The sequence below is a fragment of the Pinus tabuliformis genome, chromosome 7 (genome assembly GCF_031772625.1).
Source record: "Pinus tabuliformis cultivar Carrire ecotype Pingquan chromosome 7, CPIR1, whole genome shotgun sequence".
NCBI lineage: Eukaryota > Viridiplantae > Streptophyta > Pinopsida > Pinales > Pinaceae > Pinus > Pinus tabuliformis.
Window position 1 is genome coordinate 910,145,594 of NC_142293.1, and position 9,061 is coordinate 910,154,654.

Here is a 9,061-nt window from a genome sequence, read left to right on the forward strand (position 1 = left end):
CTCCTGTTTACTGAAATTGTTGGATCCTTATTACCTTCTAATTACTTTCTTCCTTCTAAAATTCTATAAATCTCCTCCACGATTTGATATTTGATGTGGGGATGTTGAAGGAGAAGCCAAACAAACCATGAGAGTGCTACAGGCATTGTGTCATGGTCAATAGAACTAAAATTTAAATAAACATCTCGCAATGAAATTTCAAAATACAAGAACCCATAATCGTCTCGAGATCTCATGAACACAAATAGTAAGTCCTCAGGCACCTTATGAATAGTTCTGGAGGTGCTGCTAAATTGTTTCCTGCACAAGGAAATGATGTCCTTCCACAACCTGCTACAATAATGTTTCCGGTTTCTACTGTGCACGACCTGCCTTGCTGCCTAACTATGAATTTAGCTCTCGATTATTCAGTGGTCATCCTGCTATATCCTGCCATACTTGACCTTTTAAATACCCATCCCAACACCTGTTGTCTCCTCAAATCTGTTCTTTATATTCCTCTACTTAGCTGCTCCTTCTAAGTGAATCAAATTTATTTATGAGTGTTGTGAAGAAAAGAAGATGGTTAAGGAAGTACGTCAGCCTAATGTTCAAGGATGGGCTGCTAGAGACGAGTCAGGAATTCTCTCGCCCTTCAATTCCACTCACAAGTTTCTCCTCGCTTTACTCTCATAACTGCTTTTATTGATACCCATTTGCAGAAAACTTACATTTAAATTGTTTGCTTCTATTGATACCCGTTTGAAAAAAACTTACATTTAAATTGCCTTGAAAGGGAAACTGGGCCGCATGATGTTACTTTCAAGATCGTATACTGCGGAATCTATCACACTGATCTACATAAAATTGGTAATGAATGGAAAGCTTCCCAATACACAATGGTTCCTGGGTAATGTCTTCATGATCTTCAACACTGCTTCACATCAACTAGCAAGACAGAAAGAGTATATGCCTAGAAGTTCATGCTCAATTTTAATTTACTCGCAATTCTATTTTTGCAACCATGAAATAGTAGGTATAGTAGTTGAAGTTGGTTCAGAAGTGAAGAATTTTTCTTCTGGAGATTGTGTGGGCGTGGCCTGTATGGTTGGAAGTTGCCATCATTACGATTCTTGTAGCAAAGGCCAAGAACAGTATTGTGAGGTGGTCATTTGGACGTATGGTAGCACCGATGTTGATGGTTCTGTCACTTTTGGAGGTTACTCATACTTGATGGTTTGTAACCAGAGGTAATTAATCATTATCCCAACTCATGCAACCATTTTTGTTTTAGGGCATATGGGCTAAACTCGCCATAAAAGGCTTTCTTTTCTGTCCATATAATCTTGTTCATGTTTGGAATGGGATCAACGAGTTTCGGGAATCTCCCAATTGACTCAAAACCTCGGAAAATTTAATTACGCCAATTTCCGGCAGGCCTTGCCGAGATGGGTGGTTTGTCTCTTTTATATAAAACCGGAGACAAATGGCATTAATACTTTTTCTTTATATTGGTTAAATAGGGTTTTAATAATTTGGGTGGTTTGTGGGTTGTAAGTAGTTTTGTGGTGAAGGTACCAGAGAATCTTCCCTTGGATGCCGCTGCACCAAATTTTCTATGTGCGGGAATAACGATGTACAGCCCCATGAAATATTTCCAGATGACGGAGCCTGGAAAGAGCCTGGGCATGGTGGGGCTTGGCGGTTTGGGACACATGGCTGTCAACTTTGGAAAAGCTTTTGGGTTGCAAGTGACGGTGATAAGTACATCGCCTAGCAAGGAAAAGGAAGTGAGAGAAATTTTAGGAGTAGATCACTTTGTCATCAGCAAAGATGAGAAATAGATGCAGGCTGCAGTCAAGTCTGTAGAATATATTATTAACACAATCTTTGCTAATCATGCTGTGAAGCCCCTCCTTAATTTGCTAAAGGTGAATGGTAAGTTGGTCATAGATGGTTTGCCAGAAAAGCCTGTGCAATTTGCTGCTCCGACTGTTGTTATGGGTAAGTCCTCCATGCCCTTTTGTCTTGTAGATAAAAGATATGAACAAAATTATATTTCAATCAAACTGAGAGTGTCAAAGGCATCCACAGCTTAGGCAGATATGCTATCTCTAAATTTTGGATTTCTCTAATGTTTTCTTGAACAAGAATTTGGGTGTTAATCACATGGAAGCTAGGATTTAATTTTAATTTTGGTGTGTTCAACCCATCGATTTGTTGTGGGGAGTTTGATTGGAGGAGTGAAGGAAACTCAGGAAATGTGTTATAGTTGGTGAGAAGCTTTTAGCTCTCATAAAAGAGTAGGTTTATGGCCGAATGAGGATGTGAGAAACTAGGAACTGTAACTCGTAGAATGTAATAGATGCCCGAGAGCTTGAACAATTTGGTTAATAAAGTTTGCATAATTATGTTCTAGTTTAATTTTGTGTAATTAATTTATTTATGAGAATGAGAGCCTAGAAGAAGACATAGCTAACGAGCTCGGTACTGGATTGGGCTCTCAGCTACCTGGAAATTTCCACAAGTCTCTTGCAAAGGAGAGGACTAACATTTCTGGTGCCAAAGCCAAAGATGGAACGAGGACAATTGAGTCTACTGCTATTTTAGGTAAGAAGATTCTAAGGATACATGAATGCTCAATTTGTAAAAATGGTTTTTCTTCAGGTCAGGGTTTGGGTGGTCAAAAGAGACGCCATTGGGGTAGCGGAGCTTCAGATACTATAATTACTAGTTATGGCAACAAGGAGACCCCTAAGCTACAACAACTGCCTGCAAGAGTGGAACTATTCGACCTAAGCATGCCTGCCCCTTTTGATGATGATGGTGATGCCAGAGACCTCAATACTCTGGATGGTAATGCAGTGGATTTTCATGGAACTTCCCATGCCCAAACCCACAACGCTCCTTCCTTTCTGTCTTCGTTGATGAGCAACCACCCAAGGCAAGGACTGTTCTTGTACAATAGTGATGCTGATTTAAGTAAATATGATGAAGCAGATAGTAAGGTAGAAAGGATATTAGATTTGGTAGAGGGAGCCATTCAAAATTCCCAACGAGGGCACAATCATGGTTGCAATTGTAAGGCACACCATTCATTATCTATGATTGACTCATTTATGTATACCTACGCATATAAATTTCTTTTTGTATAAGACCAATAATTTCTTTTTGTATAAGAGCAATAAATGGTAAGTATAAGTATTACAACAATGATATCATGAAACTTTGAAAATATTTAACAAAGAGCTTTATAACCTTTGGATTCAAATGAGTGACTGCTCTATGCAAGATAACTAACACCAACTCAACTATCTCTTTGGTTTGTACCAAACATTGTGAACATGATTTCACCGATTCCCAACATCAATGAGAAAATTCCGTTGTTAATTTGTAGTTATTTTACATTTATGGATTGGTTAATTTAGTAGTTATTTTATGTTTTTAGATGAGTTAATTTTGTTAAATTTATTATATATTTTAAGAATTAAATGTAGGAAGATGTAGTTATATATATATATATATATATATATATATATATATATATATGTGTGTGTGTGTGTGAAGGAAGATGTAATTTTTTTAAATGAAGGTGCAAGGGAATTAGGGCAATAGCATAGTCCTCTTGTTCCCCACATTTGCTTGGAATAGGAGTTGTTGTTATGAAAGCTGGAAGATGCTGGACTGCTAGGTGAAACAGGACCTCCTACAATAGCGTTTCTTTCAATTCTATTGTTGAATTTATTTTGTAATAGATATTTGTTTACTCATGTTGTTCTTATTTGGTTAATGATCATGTAAAAATAAAAAGAAAGATATTCCTTTCATCACTAATTTTGAATTGCTTGTTTGCTGGTTGAAGAGTGAACAGGAAAATAATTTTTTCCATAAGAAATCTCTTTATATTCCATATGAGGAATATAAATGTTTCGGTCCTTAGAGGATTGCTCATACATTAAGGCTAGAAGCCATTACAAAAAATATTCATTATGAACTCAATACATCACATGCAGGGATTGAACCTATTTGGGGGCGATAACAAGTTAACAACATTTATTCCAAACACCTGAGCTAAATCTGGTTGATGTGTGTGTGTGTGTGTATAAGTTACCAGATTTCACATTTAAATTTGGATATAGATCCACGGGTGTTTTAAACATCAATAATTTGTTTTTACATTACATTAAGTCATTTTATGAACCATGTCACTCTTAACATGTTACTTTTAAGATTACTTACTAACTTGTTATCAACATTTATGCCAACCACCTGAGCTAAATCCCGTTGATGTGTGTGTGTATCAGTTACCAGATTTCAAATTTAAATTTGGATATGGATCCACCAGTGTTTTAAACATTAATAATTTGTTTTTACATTGATTAAGTCATTTTATGAACCATGTCACTCTTAACATGTTACTTTTAAGATTACTTACTAATAACATGTATGTGGTTTATAAAGTTTACATTTAATTCAATTATGTACAATGGCAGTGGTTTATAAAAATTATAATTTAATATATTTAAGAGCCTAATTCAGAATTCCACAAAAACAATTGTTGAACTTCCGACTCTATCAATCCCTCTTAAGGTGATATGTGAGGAGATGCCAACCTGAAGGAAAGATGCTACATGTCACTACCAGAATTAAAAAATGAAAAATTAGAAATGGAGTTTATTCAAGAGTGGGCTTCTCTAAATCTATGGATCCCATTTTTGGTGCGGTCAAATTTATGGAAAGACCATGCAAAGTTCACAGCAACAATGGTCTGCATTGTCCATTGTGAACAAATAACGAGTAGAAATATTAAAAAGATTTATGAATAATTAAGTAAATGAAATATCAAAATTGTATCTTACTTGGGACAAGCACAGTAGATTTGATACAAACTGCTCATTTTTAAATCAATTCAAAACATTTTAAGAATATATATTTATATATAAAGAAAGATTTCTCAACCTTTCTTTACAATATTTCCTATTACACTGCACTAATGTGGCAGGTTTCACGAAGAAAATGAATCAATGTTGGAGAAGAGTTACAATTGTGGAAGCATATGTTTGTGTAAAAATTAACCAATACCCAAAGTGACAATACAATTGAGATTTTAATACATATATATATAGACTGTAGATGTTATATGCTTTCCAATATTCATTATTTTCAATTTTTAATATGTTTTTGAAAAATACCTTTACTTTTTAATCATTCTTACAAATTCAACCATTCCTAACTTCATAAGTATATAAGCCTCCCTTTGTTCTTTTGGGACAATGAGAAGTTGATACCCTTTCTTTCGAATCAGTTCCCTTTGCATTTTCGTCCAGAATTGACATCTGTCACATGATTTAATTATCCTGCATTGTTTATGGAATGATATGCGTTGTTTATGGAATGATATGGCTTTAAAGTTAAGTCACTACGTGGGTTGTTGTTTTATGCCATGATGTTGCGTCTTTTTATCGTGGGCGGTTGGTTTATGCAATAACGTGGCTTGAAAGTTGCGCCACTACTCTTATCTATTGAAAGAAGCAAGTTCATCATGGTTTTAAGTGTTATTTGCAGTGTTTTCCCAGGAAAACCAGTACGCAGGTTCACGGAGGATTGTGAAGTCCAGAGTTCTCGGTTGTTTTACTTGCAGGGTTTCTAGATTCGTTGTATGTATCAGAAGTTAAATATAAAGACCTAAGAAGCCTTGTGCTGCATGCAGGAATTCTGAGCGGATTTTTGAGCTGATGCCAAAAGTGATGGACGCTTGCTAGACTTTGACTTTCTGTGCAGTTAATTTCCTTTTGCGTCTTCAACGACTTCCTAATAGTTTTCCAACATGGATGAGATTGCACAAAACATTTGATTCAATTTCATTTTAGTTTAGTTATAGTACGGTGGAGGATAGCTGAGGTCAATTTTGTTTACATTTCGGGTAGAAAGACACTTCCGTTGCTTGAATCTTCATTTCTGGTTCTGAAGGATTTCAGAGGATTTCAGAGACGGTTCTTTGGGAAGGAATAAATTGCCATACTTGTTCATGACCTTTTTGAGTTGGGAGGTGTTTTTTTTCATGTTTGGCATTTAATAACTCTTAACTGTTTTGGAATATTATGTTTCAAACTCCCTTTTGTTTCTTGAGCTAAAGCATTTGCCCTTTACCCTTTGGAACATGCCACATTGTGAAGGTTCGCATTTCCTTCTTTGCATCTATTCAAATTATACAAGGAAAGCCATGCATTTGGTCTTGAAATCTCTTTACGCCATTTAAATTACGAATTTGATCACAAAAATCTGAAGGCTACAACATACTATAGAGCGATGTGGGCTTCACGAGATGCAATGTCCTAAAGAATCCAGCTTATTGTGGTCGTTTATGTTGATTTTACATTTATTTTACCCTGGTGATTTCTGCATTGGACCTTTCCATTGACTATCAACTCACATGTGTTCGCCTTCATAATATTAGGCACAATATTATTTTTCTCTAGTTATTCTTAGGCACAATTTTCACCCAAATGATAGGGAGTTTTTCTTTCTGCAATTTTGAGGCCAGGATAATTCCATCATCCCATATTTTGCAGGTTTAGTTTCTTATGGGCTTAAATTGATCCCACTTTTCTTATGGGCTTAAATTGATCCGCAATGGATGATATGTTACCATTTAAAAGATTATTTACACCTTTAGATTTTTAAATAATATCTAATTTATTTATCATAATCAATTCAAAACTAAATATAATATTCCTTCAAATAATACGCTGTAAAGAGTATGAAATGAATATAGTATCAATAGTCATATCTCCACTATCATAAATTTCCATTTTAAATATTTGAAAATTCTTTCATTTTTGTAAATCATTTGATTTTCTAAAGATTCAAACATCATATCCCCATCACTCTGACATCACTTATATGTGCATCATCATAACAACTATAATATTACTTCTGAATGCAAGTGTCTGCTGTGGATAATATCAATAGTTAAAAATAAATATCAAACCAAATCAAAATCTCCAAAATTCATAAAAAGATTTATCAAGGCAGCGGAGCACATTGTCAACGACCAAAGCGAACCCAATAAAATTTACATGAACCTGAAGTGAAATTCGAACAATGCATAACGAGCCAAATTGAATGGCTGAATAACGTTTAAGAAAACTGGAGAAAGAGATCTCCAACCAATAAAACCGAAAGGGTAATAATTTATTCATGTAAAACTACATTATCAAAGAATGTAAAACAACCTGAAATTACATCCAAATAGAATGACATCAGATCTGGTTTATCGTAAGCCACCGTTAGTCGGCTGCATTTATTTATTTGAAGAAATTTCACTATATTCTGAATGCGAATTGTGTTACTTTTATATTAATATTGTAAAATTAATAGATTGAATTTTTTTTTGTTTTTTTAACTTTTATAATACTGAAATTAATTTGATAATAGTATCGGCCTCTCTTTACACTTTTGAGACCATAGCTAATAATAAAAACAGGACTCCATGAAAATCCCTATCATTGCCGGTACTAAAACCATTATAATATATTTGATGAATGTTTATTATTTAACTCTAGTATCATGCAAGCTACTGTTAGTGATGTCTAAACAACATAGCTAAAGAGTAGACAGTGTCTAACGGCTCCTTTCAGGTGGACGTAGTTACGAAGGAAAGTTTCCTTAACAAATCCGGCCTTCTCCAGAACTCGCGCCGAGGCCACGTTTTCAGGGAGCACAAGAGCTTCAATTCTCTTCACTCCCTGCAATTCTTTGAATCCCATTTTAAGTTCCGTTGTCACCGCTTCGGTGGTGAAGCCCATCCCCCAGTATCTTCTAGCGATGGCATACCCCATCTCAGCTCGGCAGTTGTGAATATCGGTTCCTTGTTTGAGCATGACGTGACCAATAGGCTTCCCTCTGAAACATATAGCCTTGAACCATGGATGAGGAATCACCACCTTCAGCAGAAACTCCGTGAGTTTCTCCTTGGATTTAAAAGCTTCCCATGTCATGAACTTGATCACTTCTTCGTCACTAGCCCATTCGTACAGGTCTTCCAAGTCGGCCGGGCAAAAGTTCCTCAATTCGATTTGCCCAACAGTAAAACTGCCACGCTTAGCTTCCATTCTTTCGATCTTCGGCTCTCTCAAATGCTCAGCTGTGGCTCAGCGATTCACAATGGAATCTGTAATTTAAATGAAGAATATGAGCTATGAGTTTGCAGTAGCGCAACACTAGTCGAGTTGGATGAATGCTGAGGTGAAGATGGCGGAATTTATAAACACCCAAAACTGCGTCACATGCCGATAAATGTAACGTGGAGGTCGGCAATGAATTCCTATCGAATGCTGACTTCTGGTAGGTAGCAACTCAGAATCTCTCAGTCAGTCTAATATGAAGATGCATAGTGTTGCAGAGGTCGGCAGAGTTAAATAAAGAGATTATAGGGAAAAATAATCATAATATTTTCATATGAGTTCCGGCGCAGAGGCCCAAAGATTTCCTTCATTTCCTTTTACAGTTTGGACAGTTTGAAACGGCATGGGCGGATTCCTAACGAGGCATGTGTTTCATCTGCCCAATATCTAGGTAACCTACAATTTCACTTTGTAGAAGATATTCGAAGGGACATAAAGGAAGGTATCCAATAAAAGATTTAGAATGAGAAGTTTTAGTTGTGTTTTGGGAGGGTTGTGGATTTATGTTGAAATCCCTAGAGGGCCGACTAAGCTTCAATATCGATGTTTGGTTGGTGTTCAAATTTGACGACAGCTGACTATGTAAATTGAAACATACATATATCAAAACATACGATAAGAACACTTCCAACACATTCTTACAAAAACATTTTTTAAAAGGTAATTTAAAACTAAATTGAGAAATTGGTACTCTAAAATATTGTAAATGTGCAATGTTCGCAGAAGTTTTTTGAAGAAATATTTCTAACGCTTCCCAATTTGCCTAGCAGCAGCTATTTAGTCTTTTCCTTATTCCACTCTCACCCAGAATATGTTTTAAAGTTCAGAATAATGAATGCGATGTATTTTGTGAAGTGGAGAAAAGAGGGTCGAAAAGAAAGATGCAAAAAGTGCGT

General features: G+C 35.8%; 1 pseudogene; it reads left to right on the forward strand.

The window, feature by feature from the left end:
• The first annotated feature begins 561 nt into the window (after positions 1 to 561).
• Positions 562 to 5,715, forward strand: LOC149250595 (putative mannitol dehydrogenase; annotated as a pseudogene).
• Positions 5,716 to 9,061: the final 3,346 nt, after the last annotated feature.